This window comes from Chiloscyllium plagiosum, unplaced genomic scaffold, assembly GCF_037043375.1.
Source record: "Chiloscyllium plagiosum isolate Xiang-an unplaced genomic scaffold, Cpla_swu_hap1 HiC_scaffold_28, whole genome shotgun sequence".
In the NCBI taxonomy this organism is placed as follows: domain Eukaryota; kingdom Metazoa; phylum Chordata; class Chondrichthyes; order Orectolobiformes; family Hemiscylliidae; genus Chiloscyllium; species Chiloscyllium plagiosum.
The window spans coordinates 41,344,090-41,372,046 of NW_028270166.1; the positions used below are offsets into that span (position 1 = coordinate 41,344,090).

The 27,957-nt window shown below is 39.5% G+C and overlaps 1 protein-coding gene across 3 annotated transcripts in view; it reads right to left on the reverse strand.

Annotated features, from left to right (window-relative positions):
* The window catches only part of kdm4b (lysine (K)-specific demethylase 4B), a 479,386-nt gene that overhangs the window by 315,051 nt on the left and 136,378 nt on the right, over positions 1-27,957 (reverse strand). The gene's annotated exons all lie outside the window — the stretch shown is intronic.

Consider the following 27,957-nt stretch of genomic DNA (forward strand, 5'->3'; position numbering starts at 1 on the left):
CTGCTTGACCTACTGTGCTTTTTGCAACTTCACACTTTAACTACATTAACAGAGTTAATACAATGAAAAGAATGGTGAAGCAAAGCAGAGACTACCATATGCTGTATACTGTCGTAATTCATATTGCACACTACCAGCTTTTGAGATAGAAAGAAGCAGCCTCCTATTTAATGCCAGCTGCAGTACGTAGAGAAAACAGATAAAGATCACTCAGTAAATGTCTTAATAATTTGCTAGAAATATGGTGAGAGTTGGAAATTACAAGAGTTTTTGATTATATGATACACCACTGTGAGTAGGTAGTTCTTCCAATCTTATGATAAACAGAATGTGCATTATAACACTGACCTCCGAAAACAGGCACAAATCTTCCAAATTATCCATATCTGGGAGAATATTAATAATTAAAATAAAACAAAGAACTGCAGATGCTGACGATCTGAAACAAAATCAGAGATGACTGGAGCAAGTCAGCAAGTCTGGCAACACCTGGGGAGAAAGGTCACCAGACTCAAAATGTTAACTCTGCTTTCTCTTTACAGATTCTGTTTGAATTTCAAACCTCCAGTTCTTCATTTATGATAAATATCTCACTGCAAAATTTAATTATATGGCACAACTCACTCAAGTTATTCAATGAACTTCAGATCTCAAGATACTGATTACTGCTTGCTTGAAACTGTCACATATTTTGTTACATAATGTATTAGTTTCACAATTGCAAAGAAAAGTTACACAATAGAAAAATTCAAAAGGAATAGACAATCACTTTCAAATTCTGAACTTTGGCTACATTAAATTCCCAGGGATCTAAGATGGCGGCGATCTGAGAAGATCACACTGCAGAGCTTCACATCGCAGCAGGAGCAGGATGGTCCTTCAACCCACCCAACCCAGGTCATCAGGATTTCTTGGGGCGTTGGAAAGATTGTGGAGCCCCAAGAAACATTTAAAAATTGACTTACCTGTATTTTCAGCTGTCCAGAAATGCCTAAAAAGGGAGGAGGAGCATCTGAGGCCAGGCCTGCAGCAGCCTCTGAGCCGGTTACTCTCCAGAACCCGGTGAACCAGCTCTCAAAATCTCGCAAGATGTTGGGGAAACAGATTGAAGAGAAGCTGGCTCCAGTCTCTCTCATGCTGCAGAAGCATGAGCAGCAGCTGGGAGACCTGGAGAAGAAGACGGATGAGGTGGAGCACAGGGTCACGGTGGTGGAAGCTGATGCCAGTTCATTCAAGGAAGAGATCCAAGCCCTGAAGACGCAGGTTCATAATTTGCATGACCAAGTGGGTGATCTTGAAAACAGGGGCAGGAGAAAAAACATTTGGCTCATCGGTCTGTCTGAGGGTAAGGAAGGTGAGCGGCCTGCAGAATTTGTTGAAGATTGGCTTCCAAAATTCCTTGACTTGGAGACTGGCATGAGAGGATTGGAGATAGAGAGGACTCGCCGGGTTGCAGCACGGAGGTCGGGTCTGGGTCAACGCCCTCGTCCTTTCCTGGTGCAGTTCCATCATTACTGGGATAAGGAGTGTGTCATGGAGGCTTCCAGACTCCAGGGGAAGGATCCAAAGGCCCTAATTTACGAGGGGTCTAAGATCATGTTTTTTCAGGACTTTTCAGCGCGGTGATCCAGAAACGAAAATCGTATGATGGTGTCAAGAAAAGATTGAAGGAGCTTGGGATTCAGTACTTCCTGAGATATCCGGCAGTGCTTCGGATCACCTTAGATGGACCCATGCATCTCTGACACATCGGAGAAGGCAAGAGACTTTGTGGACAAACTAACCTAATTTAAACAATTGTAGTATGTATAAATATTGTTGCTTGGATATGTGTTTATCATTCTGTAAAAGAAATGGAGGAAATCCGGTTGGAGCTTTGTTTTTCCCTTTTTTTTCCTCTATTGTTAATAATTTGGTTCAAACTATGTCTGGTGGTGGTTAAGATGTCCATTTTAAATTTCTAAGTTAGGACATACCAAAGGATGGGTGGGGTATTTATTCCCCTTTTTTTTTTAAAATAAAAAAAAAATTTTTTATTCATATTGATATTCTATGGGGTGTTTATTCTTTTTAGCTTGTGCTGGCAATGTGGCTCCAGCTGGGAGAAGTGAAGGTGGTTGAGATGGTTAGATACCTATTTATAGGCAGTTCGGGACGGGTAGTTGCCCCCTCCGGGTAGGGGGTGAGTTTTCCTACTCAGCACTATTGGCGCTTTATATGTTGGTTTGTTTTCTGGTTTTTGTTGTTTTTTATTTTTAATAATTTTGTATGTTTGTTAAATCTAGTGGTTTTAGTTTATGTAGTTTTTATATTTGGGTGGACCATGCAACACTAAGACTCAGCAATTTGTGGTTCGGGTTCCTCCTCCCTGGAATTTAAATGTAATTGCAGAAGATTATGGCTAATGATTTGATTAAATGGTGTACCTGGAATATCAAGGGAAGTCACTCACCAATTAAGAGGAAGGTACTCTTGAATCTTAGAAAGGAGAAGGTGGATATTGCTTTGTTACACGAGATACATTTGGAGGACAAGGAGCATCTGAAATTACAGCAGAATGGTTTTGACTGAGTTTATTTTTCATCATTTAATACCAGAAGTAGGGGAGTGCCTATATTGGTAAGGAAAAATCTCTCATTTAAATTATTGGAATGTGATAAAGACATGTACGGGAGGGTTTGTAATTTTTAAAGCCTTGATAAATGGGGAAGAATATGGCATTTTGAATGTTTATTGTCCCCCAGCTCATTCTCTTATATTCTTGGTAGATGCTTTTTTTAAACTGATAAGTCTCAAGTCTCGACACATCATTATAGGGGGAGATTTTAACTGCCTCATGGACCCCACAGTAGACAGGTTGCCTAAAGGTCCCTCGATACCCTCTGCACAAACTAAACTGTTATTGGGTTTGTGTGGGGAATTAGGGTTGGTGGACGTCTGGAGGTGTCTCCACCCTACAGGTAGGGATTTCACGTTTTTCTCCAATCCGCACAGATGTCACACGAGGATTGATTTGTTTCTGACCCCTGCGGTAACCCTGGATCTGGTGGCACCCTGTATGATTGGTAATATTGCCATCTCTGATCATGCTCCAGTGTACCTCATGGTTAAAATTAAGGATGTTACAGTGGATTCAAGGTACTGGCGAATGGACCCCTTTATTCTCATGGACAGCAAGTTTGTGGAGTATTTCTCTAGGGAATTTCAGGCATTCCTAGACATCAACATATGAGCTATCAACCGAGCCTCTGTTCTCTGGGAAACTGCCAAAGCTTACGCCAGAGGGTTAGTTATTTCATATTCCACAAGTAGGAAGCAGAAGGGTGAGCAGCAACGTCTCCTTGAAGCACAGCTGAAGGCAGCCGAGAAGGCCTATTTTGACAGGTCCTCTTGGGCAAACTACAGAGGATTACGGCACTGCAGTCTGCACTAAATTCCATGCTCACGCAGACGGCAAAGAAGGAGCTGACTTTTGCAAAGCAAAGATTATACGAGCATGGTGACAAGCTAGGCAAATACTTTGCATACCTTGCCAGAAAGAGAAGTGCCCCATAAACCATTACAGCGATTAGGGAAGGGTCTGGAAACCTAACATGTGATTCTAAAAAGATTAACGTGGCGTTCCAGAGATTCTACTCTAAATTATATCAGTCCGAGAATTGTGAGGGGCAGGCCAAAATGGAATCCTTTTTTAGAAATGTGAAGCTCCCGGGTGTGACTCCCGAACAACAGACCTTTCTCAATGCCCCATTATCAGAGCAAGAAGTGCAGGAAGCTGTGAGGCAGCTTCAGAGTGGAAAGGCGCCCGGTCCTGATGGACTTCCCAGTGAATTCTATAAGGAATTTATAAGTATACGGTCAGGCCCGATGCTGAATATGTTTAATGATTCATACAGTCATGTTTGTCTCCCACCATCTCGGAGAGAGGTCAATATTTCACTTATCCTTAAAAAAGGAAAAGATCCGGAAGACTGTGCTTCATACAGGCCCATCTCGCTCTTAAATGTGGACTGAAAGATCCTCTCTAAGGCTCTTGCGTTAGGGCTGGAGACTGTGGGAGGAGGAACTGTGAATGTATGAGTGTTTTGTTTGGCTGGGCTGAGTTATTACTATTTATTTGTTTGTTGTTAGGTATTTATTTAGTTAGTTAAATAGCTAGTTTAGGGTTTTTTTTATTTTATACTTCTCATATAGGTTTATACATTCGTATAGGAGGGTGGGTTGGGGGAAGCTTTTTTTATTATTTGGGTTTAGTTTTGTACTATTTTTGTACTGCTTTGAATTGTTTTGTATTTGTTGTAATATTTAAAAATCTATTTTTCTTAACTAAAACTAAAGTGATTATACCTGAACATCTTTTATAGGCTGGTCATATCTTACAATCAGCTATCCATTCTAATGAAAATAATGTCAAATAATAATATGGATTACAAATATGGAGAACTAAATGCTACCTGGTAAAGTTCAAACAATATAACAGGCATTCTCTGAAAACAGAGAATCCAAGTTCCTTTGAGAAACTGATATAATTAACACATCGCATCCCAAGGTGAAATAGTCATTCTGCTTGAATTAGGTTTAAGGTCCAAAGGTCAGACTGTCAGCGATAACCAGTTCCTTTACTTGGTTCTCCTCGAGCTCCTAACATTTGTTACCGTAGACTGATTAAGATGCCTCCTGGGAAATTATGTAAAGTTGCTTATATCCTAGTGGATTTCAGAGCTGGTTTCTGTCATTGCACTGTGAAAAGCTAATCCTTTATCACTTCAAAAAAGAACAGGTCTACTTATCCAGAAGCAGACAAGAGAACTGGATTTTGCAGTGTTAATGTCAGGAGCAGCTACCAGGCACCAATCTCTGACCTAAAACAATTGTCAGTATAAAAGCAGCTGAAGACTTCCAAATACAGATTGCAATAATCCCGAATACATCAAGCTGATCCTCTCAAGAGCCAGGCTGCTCTGAATACAAATAAATGACTTGCTTGCATCAAAAAAATAGAATACCCCTTTCAGGCAAAGCTGAAATAGTCTGTTGAAAGAGCTATAGTATTTTAGTCATTTTACATAACTGAATTCTGAAAATGAGCACGAAAAAAATAAGTGAATAGAAAAGAAACTCCTGTCTAAAACAAAATCAGATTGTTAGCTTAAAGAGTTGCTGTAATAAAAAGTATCCAGTTACTCTTCACTAGAATATTTCTCAATTCCTCTTGAATGGCTATTGTCAAGGGAAAATTGCACACTTGCAGATTTCATTCAAGATATTTAACTTCTGCTCACTGTCAAAGAATTTCTTTCCATACAAATCACAATGCAACTTTGTAGAGATATCTGGTACTGAACTAGTTCACAGAAAAACATGATATTTAATGAAACATATCATGAACCCCGACCTAAACTCCTAAATTTCTGAAAGCAAAATGACTGCCTTGCAAGCTTTAAGCTACACTAGAGGTTCATGAAATTTAGACAGAATGGACCAACAATGTCAATAGTTATTTCAGCAACCAGTATCACTGCTGATCTTTTAATTGTTTCCTCTGCAGATACAAAATCAAACAAGTTTGACAAGCTTCTCTACTATTGCCAGATTTGAACCAAAGTCTACAACATGCCATCTTGTCTACCTGTCACAGATGCATGATATGTTACCTTAAAGCCAGGCCACAAGGCCCATGGCATGGAATAAATGGATAAGTTGAGGTTCCTCTTAGCCTGGACAAAGTGTAACCAACCTAACTCACCTGAGTTCATGTTTTTCAACATATTTTCAAAGAATCAAAATGGCATTTAATCAGACAAATGCGACATACTATGTAGATGCAGTTTTATAAAAAGTACAACCAGTTTTCCTGGAAAATGCTTAATCATAGCAAGTGAGCAATATATCAAAAGAAGGAATGCTTAATCATAGCAAGTAACCAATATATCAAAAGAAGGAATGTAAAATTATACAAAATATGAGGGGTACATTCAGCTTATTGAGCCTGCTCTGCCACTTAAATCAGAACATGGGTGGTCCTCAACTTGATTGCCATTTTCTCTTGCTGCCTTCAGAATTTTAATAGCTAACGATTTATCAAATTTCTGATATGAACATACTCAAACAGTGAGCATTCACTGCCCTCTGGTTGGAGAATTCCAAAGATCTAACACTGCATCTGCTGGTTCTAGTCCCTACTCATTTAGGGAAAACATTCTTTTCTGCATTAACGCTACCAGATCCTCTTAAGTATTTTGTATGTTTCAATGAAAATCACCCCTCATTCTTCAAACTCTATGGGAACAGATGCATTTGCTATTCTACAACTGCAGACAGACAGACACAGACAGAGGCACACACACGCACAGATGTGGGCAGCATGATAGCAGTGGTTAGCACTGCTGCCTTACAGCAACAGAGAAGCAGGTTCGATTCCACCCTCTGTGCAAACTCCACACAGGCAGTTGCCATTTTCCCCGTCCACCTGGGTTTCCCCGTCCACCTGCGTTATTTAGGTGGATTGGCCATGCTAAATTGCCCATACTGTCCAGAGATGTGCAGGCCACATGGATTAGTCAGGATAATTACAGGGGTAGGATTGGAGGATGGGTCTGAATGCAATGCTCTTCCGAGGGTCAGTGTGGATTAGATGAGCTGTATAGCCTGCTTCCACATCGGATCCATGCAATGATTCAACATCACTGCAAGGGAGTCTGCAATTGCCAGCACCAGAAAGAAATTCCTTGCATTTCCTCAGTTTCCAGAGAAATTCTGTTCCCATGTCAGACTCTGCACTGAGTTTAATAAATTTACCTCTCAATTATTTGGTTTTAATACTCAATTTATAGAGTGCACACAAACCCAGGAGACTTTTCAGAAGCAGCATTCACTGTTTGAACTTTACGCAGAAGTGGGACAGCAAGTGAGTATGAAGTAGTGATGAGAGAATATGAATGTGCAGCAGTGATAAGAGACAGTGAGTGTGCAGCAATGAAGAGGAACAGTGAAAAAGCAGAAAATGTGGTAGTGATGGATAAGCAGAAACAGCAATACACAAGGACATGAGCATTATTAACTTTTGGTTTCAGCACAAAGAGATACAGTGCTAGAGAATGCAGGCTCTGTCCCCTCAATCTTTCCTCTTAGGATCATACAGTCAGCCCAGGAATCTAAACTATTGTATATTTGATGCACGTCTTCTACATCATGCATGTCATTCTTTTGGTAATACCAAAACTAGACAATACTTCAAGTGCGCAAAATTGCTATGGAATTGCAGCAAGACATTCTTACTTCTGCACTCAAATCTACCTGTAATAAAAACCAAGAGAGGAGGAACAACATGGTGACTCAGTGGTCACAAATGCTACTTCACACCACCAGGAACCCAGGTTCGATTCCAGACTCGAGTGACTGTCTGCATGGAGTTTGCACATTGTCCCCATGTCTACTTGGGTTTTTGCCATGTACTCCAGTTTCCTCCCATTGTCTGAAGATGTAAAGGTTAGGTGGATTAGCCATGCTAAATTGCCTAAAGTGTCCAGGGATGCATACGTTAGGGACATTAGCCATGGGAAATGCAGGGTTACGGAGACAGGTCTGGATGGGATGCTCTTCAGAGGGTTGGTGTGGACCTATTGGGCCGACTGGCCTGTTTCTACACTGTGGGGATCTTACTCGATATGAACATGTAGGCTTACTACAAACTTTGATATGAACGGGCTCACTGCTAAAGAATATTGAAAATTCTAGTAGCTGATGGGAATGGAAGACAATAATTTGTTGAATACACTCATTCAGAAAAACACTTTTTGTAATACTGAGCAAAACAAAGGGACACCTTTGCTGATAAATCCCGAGAGAGGGAAAATCATTAACATTAATCCTAATTAGGAGTTATGCTTACAAATTAATCAAGCACAGAAAAATTCCACACTTTTACTCATAGATCCACTTGTAACACAAATGCTCATCTTTAAAGTTATTGTTAATAAGGCAGCAGTGCATTTGTAATAGTTAATTATTGTAAAATAAGTACAATTGCTGAACAGATGGAAAAATATTGATATGCAAATTTTTAAAAATTCTTCAATGGGTTGTGCGTGATTAGAAAAACAATCAACTGACAAGAAAAGGACAATTAAAGTATTTATCAGAAATGCTATTGTTATTTAGGACCACAAATAGAACCTTTGTTTTATTCATTCTTGGGATGTGGGGTGCTGGCTGGGCCAGCTTTTATTGCCCATCCCTAGTTACCCTTGAGAAGATGGAAGCTACCTGCTTTCATGAACCACTGTAACTCGAGTACAGCATGAAAACAGACCTTTTGGTCCAACTCACCCATGCCGACCAGATATCATAACCTAATTTAGTCCCATTTGCCAGCACTTGGCCCATATCCCTCTAAACCCTTCCTATTCATATACCCATCCAGCTGTCTTTTGAATGATGTAATTTTACCAGCCTCCACCACTTCCTCTGGCAGCTCATTCCATTCAAGCACCACCCTCTGCATGAAAAGGTTGCCCCTAAGGTCCCTTTTATATCTTTCCCCTCTGGAACACCCACAGGATGTTAAGGCAGCTCCAGAATACTGACCTCGGCCTACTCACCATTTTGGAATAAAGTGAATTGAACCTGAGCTAGATTTTGAATGTAACAAGGCAAGTGCAGGCGATAAGTGCCAGCAAGCTGCTCAGTCATTTTCAACTATTCAAATCTTCTCTCTTCAACTGCATACACAGCAGGAAAAAAATCTAAATTTCCAATCTCACAAATAGTTTCAATTTTAACAAAAACTGGCTCCAATTTATCAGTTTTAACAATGCCTTGCTGAAACTTTTAAAACTCTGACATTGTATTGTCTTAGAATGGAGCATCTGGCTTTTTCTTAAACTACAATTTTTATATTTAATTCACCTTGTAAACATAAAGCAAATAATTTAACAGATTTTAAATCTTTTTTTTATTTCTTGGCCTTGGTTTAGGTCAAACTGCAGTATGTTTTAGTTTTGCAACAAACGGGTAAACATCCACAAATTTGGCAATCTTTTTGCTAGATAATTTCACTTAGCTCTGGGAATATTCGATGATCATTCGGTCTTTCATGAATAATGAACTTGACCTGAAATTGACTAGCATTTGGTGAAATAAAACAATAAATTAAATTACTCCTCATTCATGAGATAACAGGTAGCTCCATTAAATTGCTCTCCATCATATTACGCCAAAAACTCTCAAGCACAGCCTGACAGGAAATAACAACTTTTCTGGGAAGTCAGTTTTGTGCAGACACAAGCTACAACACTTCCTTCACTAACTTCATGAATATGTTGACAAACTTTAACGTAAACCTCCAGCAGGAGCACTTCATTATGCAGGATCAAGTAGTAGCCCCTCCCACTTGAATACATACAATAAGCTGGCACTGGACTGCTTGGGACTGTCTAATGGTGATCAGGCAACACTTCAACAGTCTGGAAGCTGAGATAACAGACAACGATGTTCAGACCCATGCAATTTAATAGTCTCACTGACTGCGTTAATCTTATGGTTACAACTAGCAATTACCAATTGTAAATAAGGTAATGCTGTATTGTTGAAATAGATTATTATATCAATCACAAAAGCCATGGAACAAGAAATTAGTTTTCATTCTAACTCAAATTCTTTCAAGTCAAACATACCTTATTTCATTTCTAATATCATTAAGCCCTATTAATCCAGAGAAGCTCTGTGTGTTTCAGATTTTATAATAGCCACCTTTAACCCATTTTTTAATATCTTAATCACAAAAATACAAGCAACATTATTTCCCCTTCCTTTGTTAGTAAGGGCTTAGAACATTCATTATTGAAAGATTACCTTGGTCATTCTGTATAAAGCTGCAACCAACAGTTTTTCTTATGACTCACTAATAAGAGAAAGGAAGGAGTCAGGAGGAAATAAATGAAATGTAAACTCCAAAACTTCAAAACACAGGAAACCTCCCTGAATGAAGTATAAACTGTAGATCAGGAAACAGTTTAAGAACAGACATGATATGCACAAATGGTGCCATCCAGTGTGCAGGGAGACAATGCATGTTTGTGCTTCCTTCTGTTCAGCTGTTCTTCATTATATTCATCTGTAATTTTTGTACCACTGAGAGCAGTGATTTTATATGAAATGCTAACCTGCCTAAAGATGACCAATATTTGTCTGCCGCTTGTCAAACATTCTCCAACAAGGCTCTCACAAGAAGAGTAGCAACATTACTCAGAGCTCCGGTCACTGGTGGAAATGTATTCTAGCATCAGTTACCAGCTCAAGGAAAGCAACTACATCTCAGAGAAAGATTCAAAAAGATTCAATCAAGTCTCAGCATAATACACACAATTACATTTAATTTTCAACATAGAAACAAGTAAGTTAGGTCAACACATCTGTGCCACTTACCCTCAATGCATTCCTTATTCCACCCTACTTCATCGATATCTACCTGTACGCACTGTAGTTCCACTCCTTCCTCTCTCCTGCTTATCGGTTTCTCTTTAACAGCATGAATTCCACCTCAAGTTCAACATTCTCACCACTATGGATAAATGCATTTTTCTTGAATTTTTTTCTAATTGGATTTAATAGTGACCTTCATATTTATGGACTCGAGCTTTGGATTTCCCCAAAGTGGAAACTGTTTAATAAAGCTCTTCATAATTTTAAAGACCTTTTTTAGGTCATTCCTTAGTCTTCTCCCCTCCAGAGAAAAGAACATCACTCTTGTCTTAAACATTATAAAACGTACCCAGTTCAGTAACATCCTTCTAAAATTATTTTAATATCTTCCTTAAGGTCCCTTTCCACTGATATGAAAATTAAATGCCAAGGTGATGGGAATGTAAGCTGCAAGAAGGGCACAAAGACTACAAATTGATATAGAAGGGTTAAGCACCTGGGTCCGAAGTTAGCAAATAGTATACTGCAGTATTTGTAAAGTTATACATTTCAGGAGTAAGAACAAAAAAAATCAATTTTTTTTTAAATGGTGTGAAATATAAAACATTAACATTTAGACAGGTTTGTGCAGACTAGTATAAGGAATAAGGAATAAGGAAAGCTGGCATGTAATTGAGAAGGCAAACAGCATTTTGGCTTTTAAGGTTAGAGAATCAACAGCAAACGGAGAAAGTGAGGACTGCAGTTACTGGAGAATCAGAGTCAAAAAGGGTAATACTGGAAAAGCACAGCAGCTCAGGCAGCATCCAAGGAGCAGGAGTCTCGACGTTTCAGGCATCAGCCCTTCATCCTGAAGAGCTTATGCCCGAAACATTGATTCTCCTGCTCCTCAGATGCTACCTGGCCTGCTGTCCTTTTCCAGCATTACCCTTTTTGATACAATCAACAGTATATAAAAAAAAGAAAGTCTTGCCATAACTATTTTTAAGCATTTTAATGACACTACATTTTGAGCACGGTCTGTTACTTTGGTCTCTATATCGATGGAAGGATAAATTTCAGTTAGTGATGGTACAGCAAAGCTCATTATATTAATCTTTACCGAAGTAAGTGATCTTACTGAAAGGTGGGCACTGCATTTCCCTGGGGTAGGGCCAGGGGTCAGTGCATCTGGACAAGAGGTTGATCAATTTTTTTTTGAGAAAAGAGCCTATTCCATCATTCAAAGGGCTGTGATTCTTTGGAATTCCTGGAATCCAGAAGACTCCAGATGCTCAGTTATTAGGTATATTCAAGGCTTAGATAGATTTTTGGTCTGGGATATGAAAAGTGGGCAGAAAATTAGTTTGGATAGAAGATCAATCATGATCATAATGACTGGCAGAGAAAGTGCAATGGATTCTTGCTAATTCTCAGGTTCATACTTTCTAGAATTGAGACAATGGTCTACCCAGCTTCATACAAACTTAGCATACCCTCCCTGTTTTCCACATTTATTGCTCCAGAAAAGAACCCAGTTCTTTGTTTGCAGTTTTCATGGCCCTATTAAATTGAGACAATACTCTACAGATTTTCTCAAACATACTAATTATCCACAAAATACCCGAAAATGAAATGGCACCAACATTGAAAGAGTTTCTGAAATGAAATCGTAACAGTCCTTTCTGCTACTTAATATTAATATTGCCTAAAATGAAGAAATTCTACAGGCTTCCAGGAAAACAAAAAAACACTTTCATTCTTAAAGTGATTTTTACTAAACCCTTGCAAGGTAAATCAGCTTTAACTTTGTCAAATCTATGCACGCTTAACCGGGCATAACCGCCCAGACGTGCTTTCACTTGCTGCACTCTTTCCTATTTTGCACAATGAAGTAGCTGATTTTTTCCCCACAAGCTAAACATACAGAATTAAGAACTGGAGCATTCCATGAAAAAAGGATTTAGTGCAGGTCACAGCACAAGCTTATAATTTACAATATCTGATCAAAGACGAGATATAAATTTTGCCCTCAAGTCTTCACACATGTTTTATGGCAATAAGTATATGCGTGTGGTCAGCATTAGTAAAGAAACGGGGAGGAGGGGTTTCTCATTATTTAGTTCCATTCAGACTTACCAAGGCCACTCTGTGTCAAGGTCTACTTTTATCTGTTCTGAGGCAATTTGCCTGCAGCAGTATATCGAAAGTACTTCCTTCTCTTCCCCCCTTCACTTAAAGATTCATAAACTTGCGGTCAAGTTGAAGGTTTTTTTTTCTGCTAACTGAAGTTAACATTTTTCTTTAAAAATAAGGTTATGAAGAAAGCAAACATTCATAGATGAAGAATTTGCATTCAAATGAACTGAAATTCCAGTGTGTTGCAAGACAGAGGGTCAGGTTGAGGGAATAAAAGAAGAATTATTGACCTCCAGGAGCAAATAGGTTCCTACATGCTCTACACAATATTATTTTCTCCACAAGTACCAAGTTGAATACATTAAAGCATTTTCATAGAACAAGCATTTCTTGTACAGTTAGACTATTTCATATTATTGTTTTTTTAGAGTTTCTGTGGTACAAGCTCTATATTAAAAAATTAAAACAAAATGCAAACACTGATTATTGTGTTTTCCCTTCCCATCTTTCCAATGTGTTAAGGATTAAAACTAATCCCTGGTATAGAATTCTGGATTACCTATTTTTGGTGCACTTTGTACTGTACTCAGATCATAGTGCAAACTGCTCATATGCAGGCATTTCCAACAAACAAGATGGACAGAGTATGATCGGCTTAGCCACCTTGGCTTTGTTTTTCTATTGTCTTCAACTCTTGAAACACTAACTATCTGTATAGTTAGCCTGAGAATGCTCACAAGAGAATGAAGGGAAAATAAATAGTTTTAACTCAATATATCTTTGGCTTCGTTCAAAGAGAACATTGTCACCCGAATGTTATGGCTTAAATTTAACTTATTTCAAGTAACTGGATGGAAAAAGGAAGTTGGCCACTAGATGAAAACAAATTATTATGCCACTGAAGACCTATACTACTATAGACAAAATACAATGTGGTTTAAGTCCCAAATTGCTTCTGGATCAATTATGACAAATTATTGCAAGGAGAAGAGAAACTTCTACTAACACAGCAGTCAAATAAGGACCCAAAAAGTGGAAACCAGTCAAATAATTTAATTGTTAAATTATTTACTGTTCTTCATGCAAAAAGCCTTTTTGATTCACTATCAAATAGTACAAATAAAAAACTAAAAATTCAGCAGGTAATTTCCTTTGTCTATCTTTTCTTACTCCCACTCTGGGTAGGGATTCTGTTATTTCAGTTATTTGCAAATCTATTTGTTTCTTTAATATTTTCCTGATGAAAAGGGCCTTTGTTATTTACCAATCTTCTGCTTTCCTTTCCATAATTAGAGTATTGCAATTTGTTTTGCTTCCTAGTTCTTCTTGATTCAGCTAATGCACTTATTTTTTAGTTCAGAAGACAGACATTGACTTAAAAATGAAGGTCTTTTATTTTAAACCAATGCTGACTGACGAGGCATCTCTATTTGAATTCCTCCAATCAAGTTTCCTAACCTGCCTCTCTTATCAAAATCACAGGTGCACACCATGTCTCTTCTACTTCCAATATTTTTTCCAGATTTGGCCACATCATCCTCCTCGAACACTTGCCACTGCAATCCAACTACGTGGGAAAGCATTCATACTGTTCCATTTTCATCTATCATAGGCTGAAAGATGCATTTTGATTCAATTTCATTTTTGGGACCAATCTCCAATTCGCGCTTTTAAATTGAAATTTTTTTTTCACCACTTCCAATGTTTCTCAAAAAATGGTCTGTTTCTTATTCTGTAACTAAAAACTTTTATCCTTCAAAGTTAAATTATAGCTGTTTGCTGTATGTGACACTAGGAGTCCTTTTTTGTTTCAATACTTTTAATTAACTTGCATCCAATTTTTTCCAAAGATTAATTGAATTTTAAGGGAGAATACACTGAGCGAGCCTCCATTCCAACAATTCCATTGTACTTACATTGCTGCTTTAACTAAACACCTCACAACTAAACAGCAGAAAATTCAAAAGGTGGTGATTTTAATGAGTCAATTCACGTTGAACAGACACAGATGCACAAACAGATCTTAAGGTACTGAACTTCAGCTGTTAGTCAAAAGTTTCAATCTTGTATTTGATAAGAGTCCTTTGAAGTGCTATTTCTAACCAAGTCATGTACATCAGAAGAAGCCAATTTCACAGTGGCTGCACAGAGGTTGTACAAACAGCCGATGTGTATTTTAACATGCTATAATTACCCAAAAGCAAAGACAAGAAATTTAAAATGCATAATTTCTTGCTCATACTGAAAGTTCACCCATGTGAATAAACTCGTCCTGATGACTGCTGACATGCATAAAATGTCATCATTGCAAATGCAAGGGCATATTCCAGTAATGATAACTTTAGGATTTTTTTTGTGACAAACGTACACTGCCTGAGCTTCCCAAAGTGTTGATCAATCATCTTACAATAAAAGCAGTCAATCACTGAATAGCATATTCAGTCAAGAGCCACAACCTTGGTGCTACATACTGTAACGGAAGTAACAGTAAGAATAGTGTCCACTTCAGTCTTTTTCTACAAAAATAAAAAACAAACTCTAAATCATCAAAATAGCCTAAGATCACTAGCTGCAGTGTGCATTCCAGCAAGGCAGTATATATCTAATTTATACAACCTGTCCTCAAATAGCCCAGTAATGGTCTTGTGTATGCTTAAGGCCTTTCTAAGGTTTGGATTTTTAAAACAGGTTACGCTCACCTTCAATTTGCTGCCACTGGTTCAGCACCGATGCTCGGACACGCAACCAGTGGTGGCCACTATAGACTCTTTAGAATTAATTAAGAAGCCTCTTAAGACTCACCAGTTCACATATCAACTGAAATTTCAACATCCAGGCCACAGTAGGTAGGACAAATTACATGAGGGACTCTCCATCATCTTCTCCCCAACCCCCAAATTCATAATGGCTATGTGACTGGTGCAGTCACTGGCAACCCCCTGGATCATAGCGAGACAGTTGTGGCATGTTAAACAAACTAACTGTTCCTATCTCTTCTGATAGATTGCTGATCTGAATGTTGGAGGGTCTCCAACTGACACTCTAGATTTGACAGCTTGAACACTGTCCCTGATTGGATGCAGGGACTGCTCCTGACCTTCGATTAGCTACAGCATCAGAAATTTCAGTGGCTGAGAGTAAAGAATCAGAAATTAGAATTAAATCCTGCATCCAATTCAAACACCAATTAAAATTTCAGTGTAAGTTTACATTTGAACTGCTGAGAAAGTACATGTTCTCAATGTAATACTATGGTGCCCAATTACAAACCTTCAGAAATATTGCCATAGGACATCAGTTTAACTTGCATATAACACCTTTAATCTTGGAGAAATGGCCCACAGTAATTTGCAGGTGTGTTATCTCCTAAAACGCGATGCTGACTCACACAAGGAGCTATTTGTAACAGGTAACCAAAAGCTTGGTCAAAGAGGAAAGGTTTAAAGGAGTGAATTAAAAGGGACAGGAGAAAATGAGGACTGCAGATGCTGGAGATCAGAGCTTAAAAATGTGTTGCTGGAAAAGCGCAGCAGGTCAGGCAGCATCAAAGGAACAGGAGAATCGACGTTTCGGGCATAAGCCCTTCTTCAGGAATGGAGAAGAAGGGCTTATGTCCGAAACGTCGATTCTCCTGTTCCTTTGATGCTGCCTGACCTGCTGCGCTTTTCCAGCAACACATTTTTAAGCTCTAAATTAAAAGGGACAGTAAAGTTAAAGGATTAGGGGAAGGAACTGCAGAACTTGTTGGCCTGAACAGTTGACAGTACAACTGCCAACTACTGAGCAAAAGACTTTAAGAACTTGTACATATCCAAAACTAGAGCAGCACAGACAATCTAGAAAAGATTACAGAGGCAGAGGGGCATGAGACCTTGGAGAGAATCAAATACAACAATGAATTTCACAAGTGAAATTTTGATGGCTGGGTGCCAACATCTGTCAGCATGTCAGAGGCTTTTGGGCAAATGCACTTTATTGCAAGTTAGGATACAGATAGAGCTTTGGTTTAGGTCAAGTGCATAGTGGCTGGAATGAAAGAAGCTGACTGAAACAGCAATGCAATTACTTACATTCAGAGTGGAAGAGCATTTGGAATCCAGCACATAGTTTCAACAAGTTCCCAAATCAATGGCACGAAACTAAAAATATTTAGCTCTTTCAATTTATCAGTCCATTAGAGAAATGAAAAATGTAACTTTGGAAAGAGTATTGAGAGAAGATTCCTTATGTTTTGTACATAATCAAAAACATCAATACGACAAGCACAAGCCAAAAATACAACCTACAGGAGCTCTAGTGAAGAGTCATCTACACTCAAAACATTAATCAGCTCTCTCTCCATTGACACTCCCTGACCCACTGTAATTTCGACCATTTTTGTTTTCAATACAGGCTAGAGGGCTGAGCAAGCAACTCATAACACATTCACAAGCACAGAATCGCTACAGCTTGGAAGCAGGCCATTCGAACAGAGTCCGCACAACCCTCCAAACAGCATCCCATTCAGACCCACCCCCGCCCTGTAATCCTACATTCCCCATGGATAACCCAACTCGCCTGCATGCTATGGTCAATTTAGCATAGCTAATCCACCTAAACTGCACATCTTGGACTATGGGAGAAGACTGAGCACCCTTTGGAAATCCATGCAGACATGGGGAGAATGTCTGTGTGGAGTTTGCACAGTCGCCAGGGGATGGAACCAAAGCCGGGTCTCTGGAGCTGTGAGGCAACAGTGCTAACCACTGAGCATGTTATGGTCAGTTGAAGTGACAAACAGATCATAGAGACAAGCAGATTGTATGGCACACCTGCTCATCACATATTCATCTAACCTAAGTAAAGGTAAAGTCACCACATGTCCTAGCAGTTGATAGGATTGCTCGCTCACCGCCACTGGTGGCGGTATCAGGTGATGGTAATGGTTGAGAAGGAGTGTCCTTCATAGTAACCTCAGCTGGTGTAGGTATTGAATCCATGTTGTTGGTACCACTTGGAATTGTGAACCAGCTGACAAACCCCATATCTTATAAAACTAATTAGATTAATTAAAATGATAATGCTGAAGGTAAATATTCACTAACTGATTTTTGCAGGCACTCTTGTTAATCACTCATTTTAAAAATATTTTTTTACTTCCATTCCACTATAATAGCACTTGACAAAATGTGAAAATTGTGATATATACTCAATCTGTCATTAATAGCAACAGCAGCTAGAAGACGTAGCTTCACTGTGTGCACCAAAATCCTCAAAGTAAAAATCAAGAGGACACAAAGAGCAGAAGTACACCAAATGGCTCAATGAGTCTGCCTGTTATTCAATGCATTTATTGGTGACATAAATGCTAGTTACCCACCCTTTGTTCCATATGCGTTGCTCTCAGTACAGCCAACCCACTTTCAATTATTCATACTTCCTGTTAACACCTACTCAACATTTTTCTCTCTCTCTCTCTCTCTCTACTTATCAGCAGCCATCCCTTGGACTGCTACATCTTTCTCTCTAGGCACCATCTCCATCTATGCAGACTCCTGTTAGTATTTCTCTTCATGCTCACCCCAATCATCAGCATAAATACCACCATTTCCCAGCTGCTTTCAGCTCCACAATAATGTGCTTGACTTTTTACTGCCCTCTGAAATGGCCTCACGAACAATTCAGTTCAAGGGCTATTACGGATAGGTAAGAAATCCGAACTTTGTCTGCAACAGCCACATCCCATTAAATAATAAATAAGACCGATAAGTGTCAACTTAGATCAGCTGACACCACTTTGAAATTAAGCACATGATTACTGCAGCATCACCTGGTTATTTTTGCCTAAACATCAAAAATAACCTCTAATTTTAAAAATAAAGTTGGCTGGAAGGCACTTTAGAACAGCTTGATTCGTAAGGCGTTACATTTCAAAGACCATGTTTATATTGTGCCTGTAATTAGAAAACATCACTAGTTCTTCAGAGATCATAAAAGACCGAATGCAATAGAAGATAGGCCGAGGTTGAGAGAAATGTGATTATCAAGGCACACGTGGGTGGCTTTTGAAGTGGCGGTGGTCATGGAATCAGAAGCTCTGCATGGGGTCAACGAGGTATCCATAGTTGTAAACAGTTTGCCTCTGGGTAGGTTAATGAGTAAGGAAAGGAGGTACAGAATTTGTTTTAACAGAACAAAAATGCAGTTTAATTAAACTTGAACAAGGACCAGAAAGCATGAAGTACAAGTTCTTCCTCTGCACATGGATAAAAAGTATTTCATTTTGTAAAATGGGTTCCATTCTGGGTTAAAATACAAAGGCTTATGATAACATGGATGTGAATAAGTAATCCTTTCGAAATGGTTGATCTTTCATTTCAATCTAGCAAAATATAGGTAAATGATGCTTGGTCTTGAACAAATTATTTAGGTATGAGCTTACCAGCCTTATACTAAGTGATCAAACACAACAATTATTCTTCCTCTACATGAATAGAAGGTGCTTGAAGATACAAAATTAGAAATACTAACAAAACAATAATTTTTAACAAGTTCAAATAACTATCCCTGTTCCTGTACATTCCTACTTTACATGTATGTAGGCTAAGTTGACCAAGTATTTTGAAATGAAGATTTACCAAACGCATCTTCCTTAAAATGTAAAAACGTGAAATCAAATTAAAGCAGTAAAGTCTGCCAAGCGGATATAACAAACTAATTGTTGGGTAGGAACAATTTCAAAAATTGGAAACAGACAACTATGATGTATTTTGTTAACTAGAATTGAAGAATCTGCTAGATTACAGTTTAGCTGGCAGGCACACATCTGTCACAGCTGAAATTCATCATGAAAACTTCATAATGGAGTTACTGAATTTCAGTTTGGTTGCATTATATCCATTCAGACACATTCAAGATGAGTTTTCACAAAGAAGCAACATTCCATGAAGTTCAGTGCACCATCAGAAATGTATGACACCAGACATTTCCATAGGTATCCTGAAGCCAGGATTTGTAATCTGTGCTGTAACACAGTGTCCATCTGGGTAACAGAAGTCAGTAAACACACACCAAGCTAATTGTATAAATTATCCTGACTCCACTGAACACAAGACATCACACTGCAAGTGGTTGAAACTGCATGGCTTCCTATTTCAAGGACCCCAATTTTCCCTCTGGTGATCAACAGTGCCCTCCTCCATTTCCTGCACCTCCACTCTCAAATCCCACCCCAAAAAAGGATGGAATATCCCGGTTCTCACATTACACCCCACCAATCTCCAAATCCAGCACACCATCCACCACCACTTTTGCCACCTACAGTCAAACCCCACTATCAAAAACATTCTCCTCCCCATAATGAAGGAAGACTGGAAGATGTGTGAAGGATTAATCATTGGTTAACAGATAGAAAACCAAGCAGGATTAAATGGGCCATTATGGAGTTGGTAGGTTAGTGGGGAACAACAGGATCAGTCTTTGGGCCCCACCCACCCACAATATCCGTCAATAACCTGGATGTGGGGTCAAAATGGAATATTTCCAAATTTGTGGCTAGTATGAAGTTAAAATATGTTATGAGGAAGACAAAGCAATTTCGGCGCTTATGAATGGTCAAGAAAATGGCAGATGGAATATAATGTGAAAAAATGTAAAGTAATCCACTTTGATAAGCGAAACAAATAAGTGAGTATTTCTTAAATGGCAAGAGATGGAAAATATAGAATTACATGAATTCAGAAGGTTATGGAGACAATCCATTTTCCAGCCCTAACTGGGTAGTTCTTTCAGGAGTTGGTACAGATATGATGGGTCCAATAGCCTCCTTCTGTACTGTGAATTCCATCATTAAAAAGCACCCTAATCTATCCCTTTTAGATCCAAATGCATATGCTCACATTTGCTGACATTTAACTTCACCTGCCATAATTTTTCTTAATTTGTTAAATGTTTTGATTTCGTGCTACAATCTATCTTACTTAATGTTATATATCCATTCCGCCATTCAACAAACTTGAGTCATGAACTTTAACCCACCATCTAAGTCATCAAAAAACTACAACAAATATCAAAGACTCCAAACAAATAAATGGAGGCAGCCACATTCAGCAAACCTAAATAATTGCACTTTTGCTCTACTGTTTCTGGTTGCTCACCAATGCTCTAACTTACTTGCTTTAAACACATACCAGAAAACACCCTGGGAATTTTCAGTCTTTTATTTATCTCCATTAGTATCTTCATTACTGTTATTTTCGTTATAATAGTTTTAATGAATCCCTATTCCTAAATCAATGTTAATTTCCTTTGGAGATCCAGACTGCAAGTGTTTCTTCCCCCTTTTTCATTACGAATATCTTCATCAGTCAGTGATTCAACAAATCTCACCATTTCATATCTACCCCAGACTAATTCATTGGTAATTCACAGCAGCATAACAATGATCAGATAACCTGATTTTGTGATGGGAGGGGGAATAAATATTGCTCTGGTGACAGATGAAAAATCCCCTGTTCTTCTACCACAGTGTGATATGTGATCTTTTTACATCCATAGGAGGGGGCAAACATAGCCCTGGTTTAACATTTCATCAATATCAGCTTTGGAGAGTCAGCATAGATTGTTCTGTCCGAGTCTGAGAATTGAATTTGAACCTACAAACTTCTGACTCAATCAGAAGGATGCTACTAACTAAACTACAGCTTAACAAGCACAGAAACTGCACAAACATTCAATTTCATAAGCTCTGTCTATTCTGACTCCAGTGTGACTGCCTTCTCACCCTCTGCCGACTCTCCTATAGCCTGTTCACCATCTACAAGGTAAAAGTCAGAATCAAATCTAACCACCTCCCCATAATGTTTAGTGGCATAACCATCGATGAATTTTTCTGTATCAATCTCTTGGTTGCCATTGACAAGAAACTAACTTGCACCAGCCATGTAAAGTTTGTGACTATAACATCAAAGCCTGAAAATTCTGTGGCAAGTAACTCACCTCCAAACTCCACAAAGCCTGTCCACCATTTACAAGACACAAGGAACCTGACAGAATACACGTTATGTGCCTAGAATATTGCAGCTGTATTACTCTAGGAGCTTGAAGCTGTCAAGAGCTGACATCCTATGCACTAGCCTACTAACTGCTTCAATCATTGTTATTTCCTATCGCCCAGTTATGCATGTTCATTGTACTTGCAAAGAACTTTAAACAGATTCTGAGTGATGTTGCCTATAAGCTGAAACCTTCTGGCTGTTTTGCTGCTCTGTAATTCAGAATGCAGTAGCATATCGTTATGTCCAGTTAACATTAATACTGGACAAATCAGACCCTGATAGTTCAATATTTTTACAGTGGATTAACATGGTGCCAATTAACTAAAATATTTGTATAAGGCTGCAAACATTCTTGAACAACAAAATTTTATGACAGAAAAATACTTAAAGCTCTTAAGCACAATCAAAAATGAAGTTTCAACTGATTTCTCAACACCATCCATACATTTCAGAGATTCATCCCAGAGGGACATTCGTCCTCCCTCAGCTTTCTGAAAAATATCTTTACTTAATTGACATTTTCCAAATTCATTCCGATGGACTGGATGAGGTTGTCCACTTATCAGAATCCACTGTCATGAGTTTCTAATATTTCTAAGTTTTAACAACCTGAAAACTTAAATCCAAAACTCCCAGCTTGGAAGCTTCACAGATTTTCTGCTTAAGGTAACTAACTCCCATGAGCTGACGTGATTCTTCTGTGACGGGGAAACTGTTCTACATTCTAAACAAAGTTAAAAATCACACACTAGTTTACAGTCCAACAGGTTTATACGGAAACTGATTTTCAGTTGCATGATATTGTAATCTTTTGCTATAAATTCCGTGTCTTATGACCTTATATTCCACAATCACCTGAAGGAACAGCATTCCAAAGACTCGTGCTTCCAAATAAACCTGTTGGACTATAACCTGGTGTTGAGAGATTTTTAACTTTGTCAACCCCAGTCCAACACCAGCTCCTCATCACATTCTAAACTGTAATCAGAGTTCTCCTGAACCAACATTTTGAACTTTCTGTTCTGCAGTCAAAACTAAAATATCTGTGCCTTAATGTGTTTACTTTGGCTGTCAAAAGCAGCAGCACAAACATTTTATTAATTAACACTATAGGGTTCTCCCAGGTATTCAACTATAGTCACATGCTTTCTTCAAACTGATGAAAATGACACCACTCCAAATTGGCTTTTTGATATTTAAAAATCTTCATACATCTGACTCTCATCCATCTGCCTTTGCTCCGAGTCCAAACTGAAAACCACAATATACAAGACATCTCTCAGCCCAAGATGATAATACAAACATTCATGGTGCCTCCCCTCATACCATTTTACTAAATCCTCAGGACAATTGGACTGGAAGCTTGTGACTAGTGGGCCTCAGGGATCAATGCTGGGCTCATTACTATTTGTTATCGATATCAATCATTTGGATGAGAATGTACAGGGCACGATTAGTAAGTTTGCAGATGACATTAAAAGAGGCAGTATCGTGGACACGGAAGAATCATAGAATCCCTAGTGTGGAAAGAGGTAATTTGGCCCAACAAGTCCACACTGTGCCTCCGAAGAGTAACCCACCCAGACCAATTTCCCTACCCTATTACTCTACATTTACCCCTGACTAATGCACCTAATCTACACATCCCTGAACACTATGGGCAATTTAGCATGGCCAATTCACCTCACCTGCATATCTTTTGAAATGTGGGAGGAAACCCACGCAGGCACTGGGATAACGTGCAAACTCTATACAGACAGTGGCCAGAGGTTCAAACGGAACCCAGGTCCCTGGCACTGTAAGGCAGCAATGCTAATCACAGAGCCACCATGCCACCCGCACTGAGCCATGGAGAGTTATCAGAAATTGCAGCAGGACCTTTTTCAGCTGGGGAATTGAGCCAAAAAAATGGCAAATGGAGTTTAATATTGATAAGTCTTGTGTTGTGGTAAGTCATCAAGATAGGAGTTTTGTGGTGAATGGTAGGGTCTTATGGACTGCAGTGAGCAGAGGGACCTTGGAGTTCGGGCCCTGAAAGTGAAATCACAGGTAAACAGGGCAGCAAGGCAGGCTTTTGGCACACTGGCCTTTGTCATTCAGAGCAATGAGAATAGAAATTGGAAAGTTACATTGCAGTTGTACAGGATATTGGTGAAGCTGCACTTGGGAGTATAATGTTCAATTTTGGTCACCTTGCTATAGGAAGGATGTTATTAAACTGGACAGAGTGCAGAAGAAATTTAGAAGGATGTTGCCAGGACTCAATGGTCTGAGTTATAGGGAGAGGTTGGACAAGCTAGGAAGTTTTGCTTTAATACTAGGAGACTTACGGGGGTGGTGGGGGATCTTATACAAGTGTATAAAGATCATAAGCGCACTCAGTCTTTTTCCCAGGATGGGGGAAGTAGAGGTCGAGAAGGCATCAGTTTAAGGTTACAGAATAAAAGGGAACTTGAGGGCAACCTTTCTTTTTAAACAAAGAGTGGTACACATATAGAATGAGCTGCCAGCTGAAGCAATTGAGGGGGGGTACATTAACAACATTTAAAAGACAGTTCGACAAATACATGGATAGGAAAGGATTAGGAGGAGATGGGCCAAGTGCAGGGAAATGCAGTTAGCACGGATGGACATTTTGGTCAGCATGAACCAGTTTGGGCCAAAGACCCCGCCTCCATGCTGTAGGAGTCTATGACTCTCTAATCTTGACTACCAGCATCACTTCAAACCAACAAAGGCACCTTCTGTTTACCACTTCAGTAGTTTTTATTCCGCTATGTTTTGTGCAGCGAAAGAATATGGTAGCTCATGGGCGCCGATGAATTGACATCTTTGGCTTGGATAGTATTCAGCAGATGCAGTACTGTTGTGACCATATTCATCCCAATAGGCAGACAGTCTTGACATGTGTCACATTGGTAAGGGATTAGTTTAGGGGAGAAAGGTGACAGGCTGCAGAACACCTAGCCTCTGACCTGCTCGAGGCCATCATACCTACAATGCTGGTTTGGTTCAGTTTCTGGTGAAAGGCAATCCCTAAAATGTCAAAGGATGAGCGATTCAATGATCATAATACAATGCAATGTCTAAGGGTGATGGTTCTGTTCCATTATATCGGAGATGGCCATTTTCTGGCGATTGAGAGAGATGCGTGTCACTTGTCAATACAAGAGACAACATAGCTTAGGTCTTACTCCATGTGAACATACTGAAAGAATGTAAACGAGGAATTGCAAATTATGCCGACCATCCCCACGGCTGAACTTATAAGACCATAAGACATAAGAGCACAAATTAGGCCATTCAGCCCATCGCATCTGCTCAGTCATTCAATCACGGCTAATAAGTTTCTCAACCCCATTCTCCCGCTTTCTCCCCATAACAGTTGATTCCCTTTACAATAAAGAACCTATCTATCTCTGTCTTAAATATACTCAATGACCTGGTCTCTACACCCTTCTGTGGCAGTGAATTCCATAGGTTCATCATTCTCTTGGCTGAAGAAGTTTCTCCTTATTTTCATTCTAAAAGGTCTTCCCTTTACTCTCAGGCTGTACCTGAGGTCCAAGTCTCTCGTACCAATGGAAACATCTTCCAAAAATCCACTTGTGCAGGCCATTCAGTATTCTGTAAGTTTCAGTTAGATCCCTTCTCATCCTTCTGAACTCCATCAAGACTCAGTCCTCAAATGTTCCTCACATGTTAAGCTGTTCATTCCTGGGGCCATTCTCATGAATCGCCTCTGAACACACTCCAGGGCTAGTACATCCTTCCTGAGATACAGGACCCAAAACAGCACACGATGCTCCAAACGTGGCCTGTCCACAGCCTTATAGAGCTTCAGAAGTACATTGCTGATTTTGTATTCAAGTTCTCGCCAAATAAATGCCAAGGAACTACTGACTCAACCTGCAAGTTTACCTTGACAGAATCCTGGACTAGAACTCCCAAGTCTCTTGGCAATTCAGACTTCAAATTTTCTCCCCATTTAGAAAATAGTCCATCCCTCTATTCTTCCTACCAAAGTGCATGACCTTGCACTTTTCCTCATTGTAATCCATCTACCACTTCTTTGCCCACTCTCCTAACCTGTCCAAATCCTTCTTCAGCCTCCCTGCCTACTCAATGCCACCTGTCCCTCTACCTACCTTTGTAGCGTCTGCAAACTTCACCAGAATGCCCTCAGTTCCTGCATCGAGATCATTAACGTATGAAGTGAAAAGCTGGGGTCCCAACACTTAGCCTTGTGGAACACCACTTGTCACCAGGAGCCATCCTGAGAAAAACCATTTTATCCCCCACTCTTTGCTTTCTGCCAGATAGCCATGCTTCTATCCATGCCTCTAACCTTGCCTCTAACACCATGAGCCCTTATCTGTAGCCTCCTGTGTGGCACCTTATCAAAGGTCTTTTGAAATCCAGGTAGATACCATCCATTGGTTCTCCTTGGTGTAATCTGTTCATTACTTCCTCAAAGAATTCTAGCAAATTTATCAGAAATGACCGCCCCTTGATGAAACCAAGCTGAGTCTGCCCAATTTTACCATACATTTCCTAGTATTCAGAAATCTCATCCTTTACAATGAATTCCAGAATTTTACCCATGCCTGAAGTTAGGCTAACTGATCTGTAATTTTCCATCTTCTGCCTTACTCTCTTTTTTAAACAGGGGGTTACATTAGTGATTTTCCAGTTCTCTGGGACTCTCGCAGATTCTAGTGATTCCCAAAAGGTTAGCACTTGCACCGCCAATATCACTTCAGCTACCTCCCTTAGAATGCTGGGATCTAGTCCATCTGGTCCTAGTTATGCGTCCACCTTCTGGCATTCAGTTTTTCTAGCATCTTCTCCTCACTGATGGCCACCATACTCACCTTTCACCCTCACTCTCTTGAATTTGTAGATTATTATTCGTGTCTTCCACTATGAAGACTGATGCAAAGTAATTATTCAGTTCTTCAGCCATTTCTTTGTTCCTCGCTACCACCTTTCCTGCGCCATTTTCCAGCAGCCCAATGACCATTTTTGCCTACTTTTTGCCCTTTATATATCCTAAAGAAACTCTTAGTCTTCCTTTGTATTACTGATTAGCTTACCATCATATTTAATCTTTTCGCTTCTTTTAACTTTTTTTGTTGCCCCTTATTGACCTTTGTAAGCTTCTCAATCCTCTGGCTTCCCACTGCCCTTCACCACATTATCTGCTTTCTCTAACTTTCACACTATGCCTGACGTCCCTAGTCAGCTAAAGTTGCCTCATCCTCCCTGCACCATGCTTCTTTTTCCTCAGGATCAATCTCTGCTGTGTCTCCTGAATTACTCCCAGAAACTCCTGCCATTGCTGTTCCACGGTCTTTCCTGCCAGGCACCTCTCCTAGTCAATTTTGGCCAGCTCCTCCCTTATGCCTCTGCAGTTGCCTTTATGCAGCTGAAATACCATTACCTCTGAATCTATCTTCTCTCTCTCAAATTGCAGAGTAAATTCTATGTTATGATCGTTGCCTCCTAAGGGTTCCGTCCCCTTCAGTTCCCTAATGAATCTGCCTCATTGCACAACACTAAATCCAGTATTGCCTGTTCCCTAGTGGATTCCATCACAAGCTGCTCCAAAAAAAAACCATCTCTTGGAAATTCTACAAATTCTGTTTCTTGCAAACCACTACTAACCTGCATATTGAAATCCCCATGATCACTGTAGCTTTGCCATTCCTACAGATCGTTTCTATCTCCTGGTATATCTTCCACCCAACTCCTGACTACTGTTTGGAGGCCAATACAAGACTCCAACTATGGAGTTTTAACCTTTGCGGTTCCTCAATTCTACACCATCTGACCCGACTTCATTTTTTTACTATTGATTTTATTTCATTTCTTACTAAGAGGGCAACCCCATCCCCTCTGCACAGCAGCCTATCTTTTCAATAGGAAATGTATCCTTGAATATTCAGCTCCCAAACCGGATTCCCTTGCAGCCATGTCATATCTTCCAATTTCGATGGAAGAAAGGTCATTGATTAAACAGTTCATTACAAGGAGCCTAAGACACAATCCTGAATAACACTGGCGGCAATGTCCTACAATGAATAATAATTGATTTCTACAACCACAACCATATTTCAACATACTATGATTCCAGTGGACATATACCCATAATTCCCATTAAATTCAATCTTGCCAGAGCCCGAAGATGCCACATTTGGTCAACTGATGCCTCCATGTCAAGAATAGTCACCCTTGCACTCCTCCTCAAGTTGAGCTCTTTTGTCCCTGTTTGTATCAAGGATGAAATGAGGCAAGCAGCAGAATAGTTTTGAAAGAAACCAAACTACTGAGTACCAGCTGGAAGGTCATTGTGTAAGTATAAGTACCATTGTAATCAGAA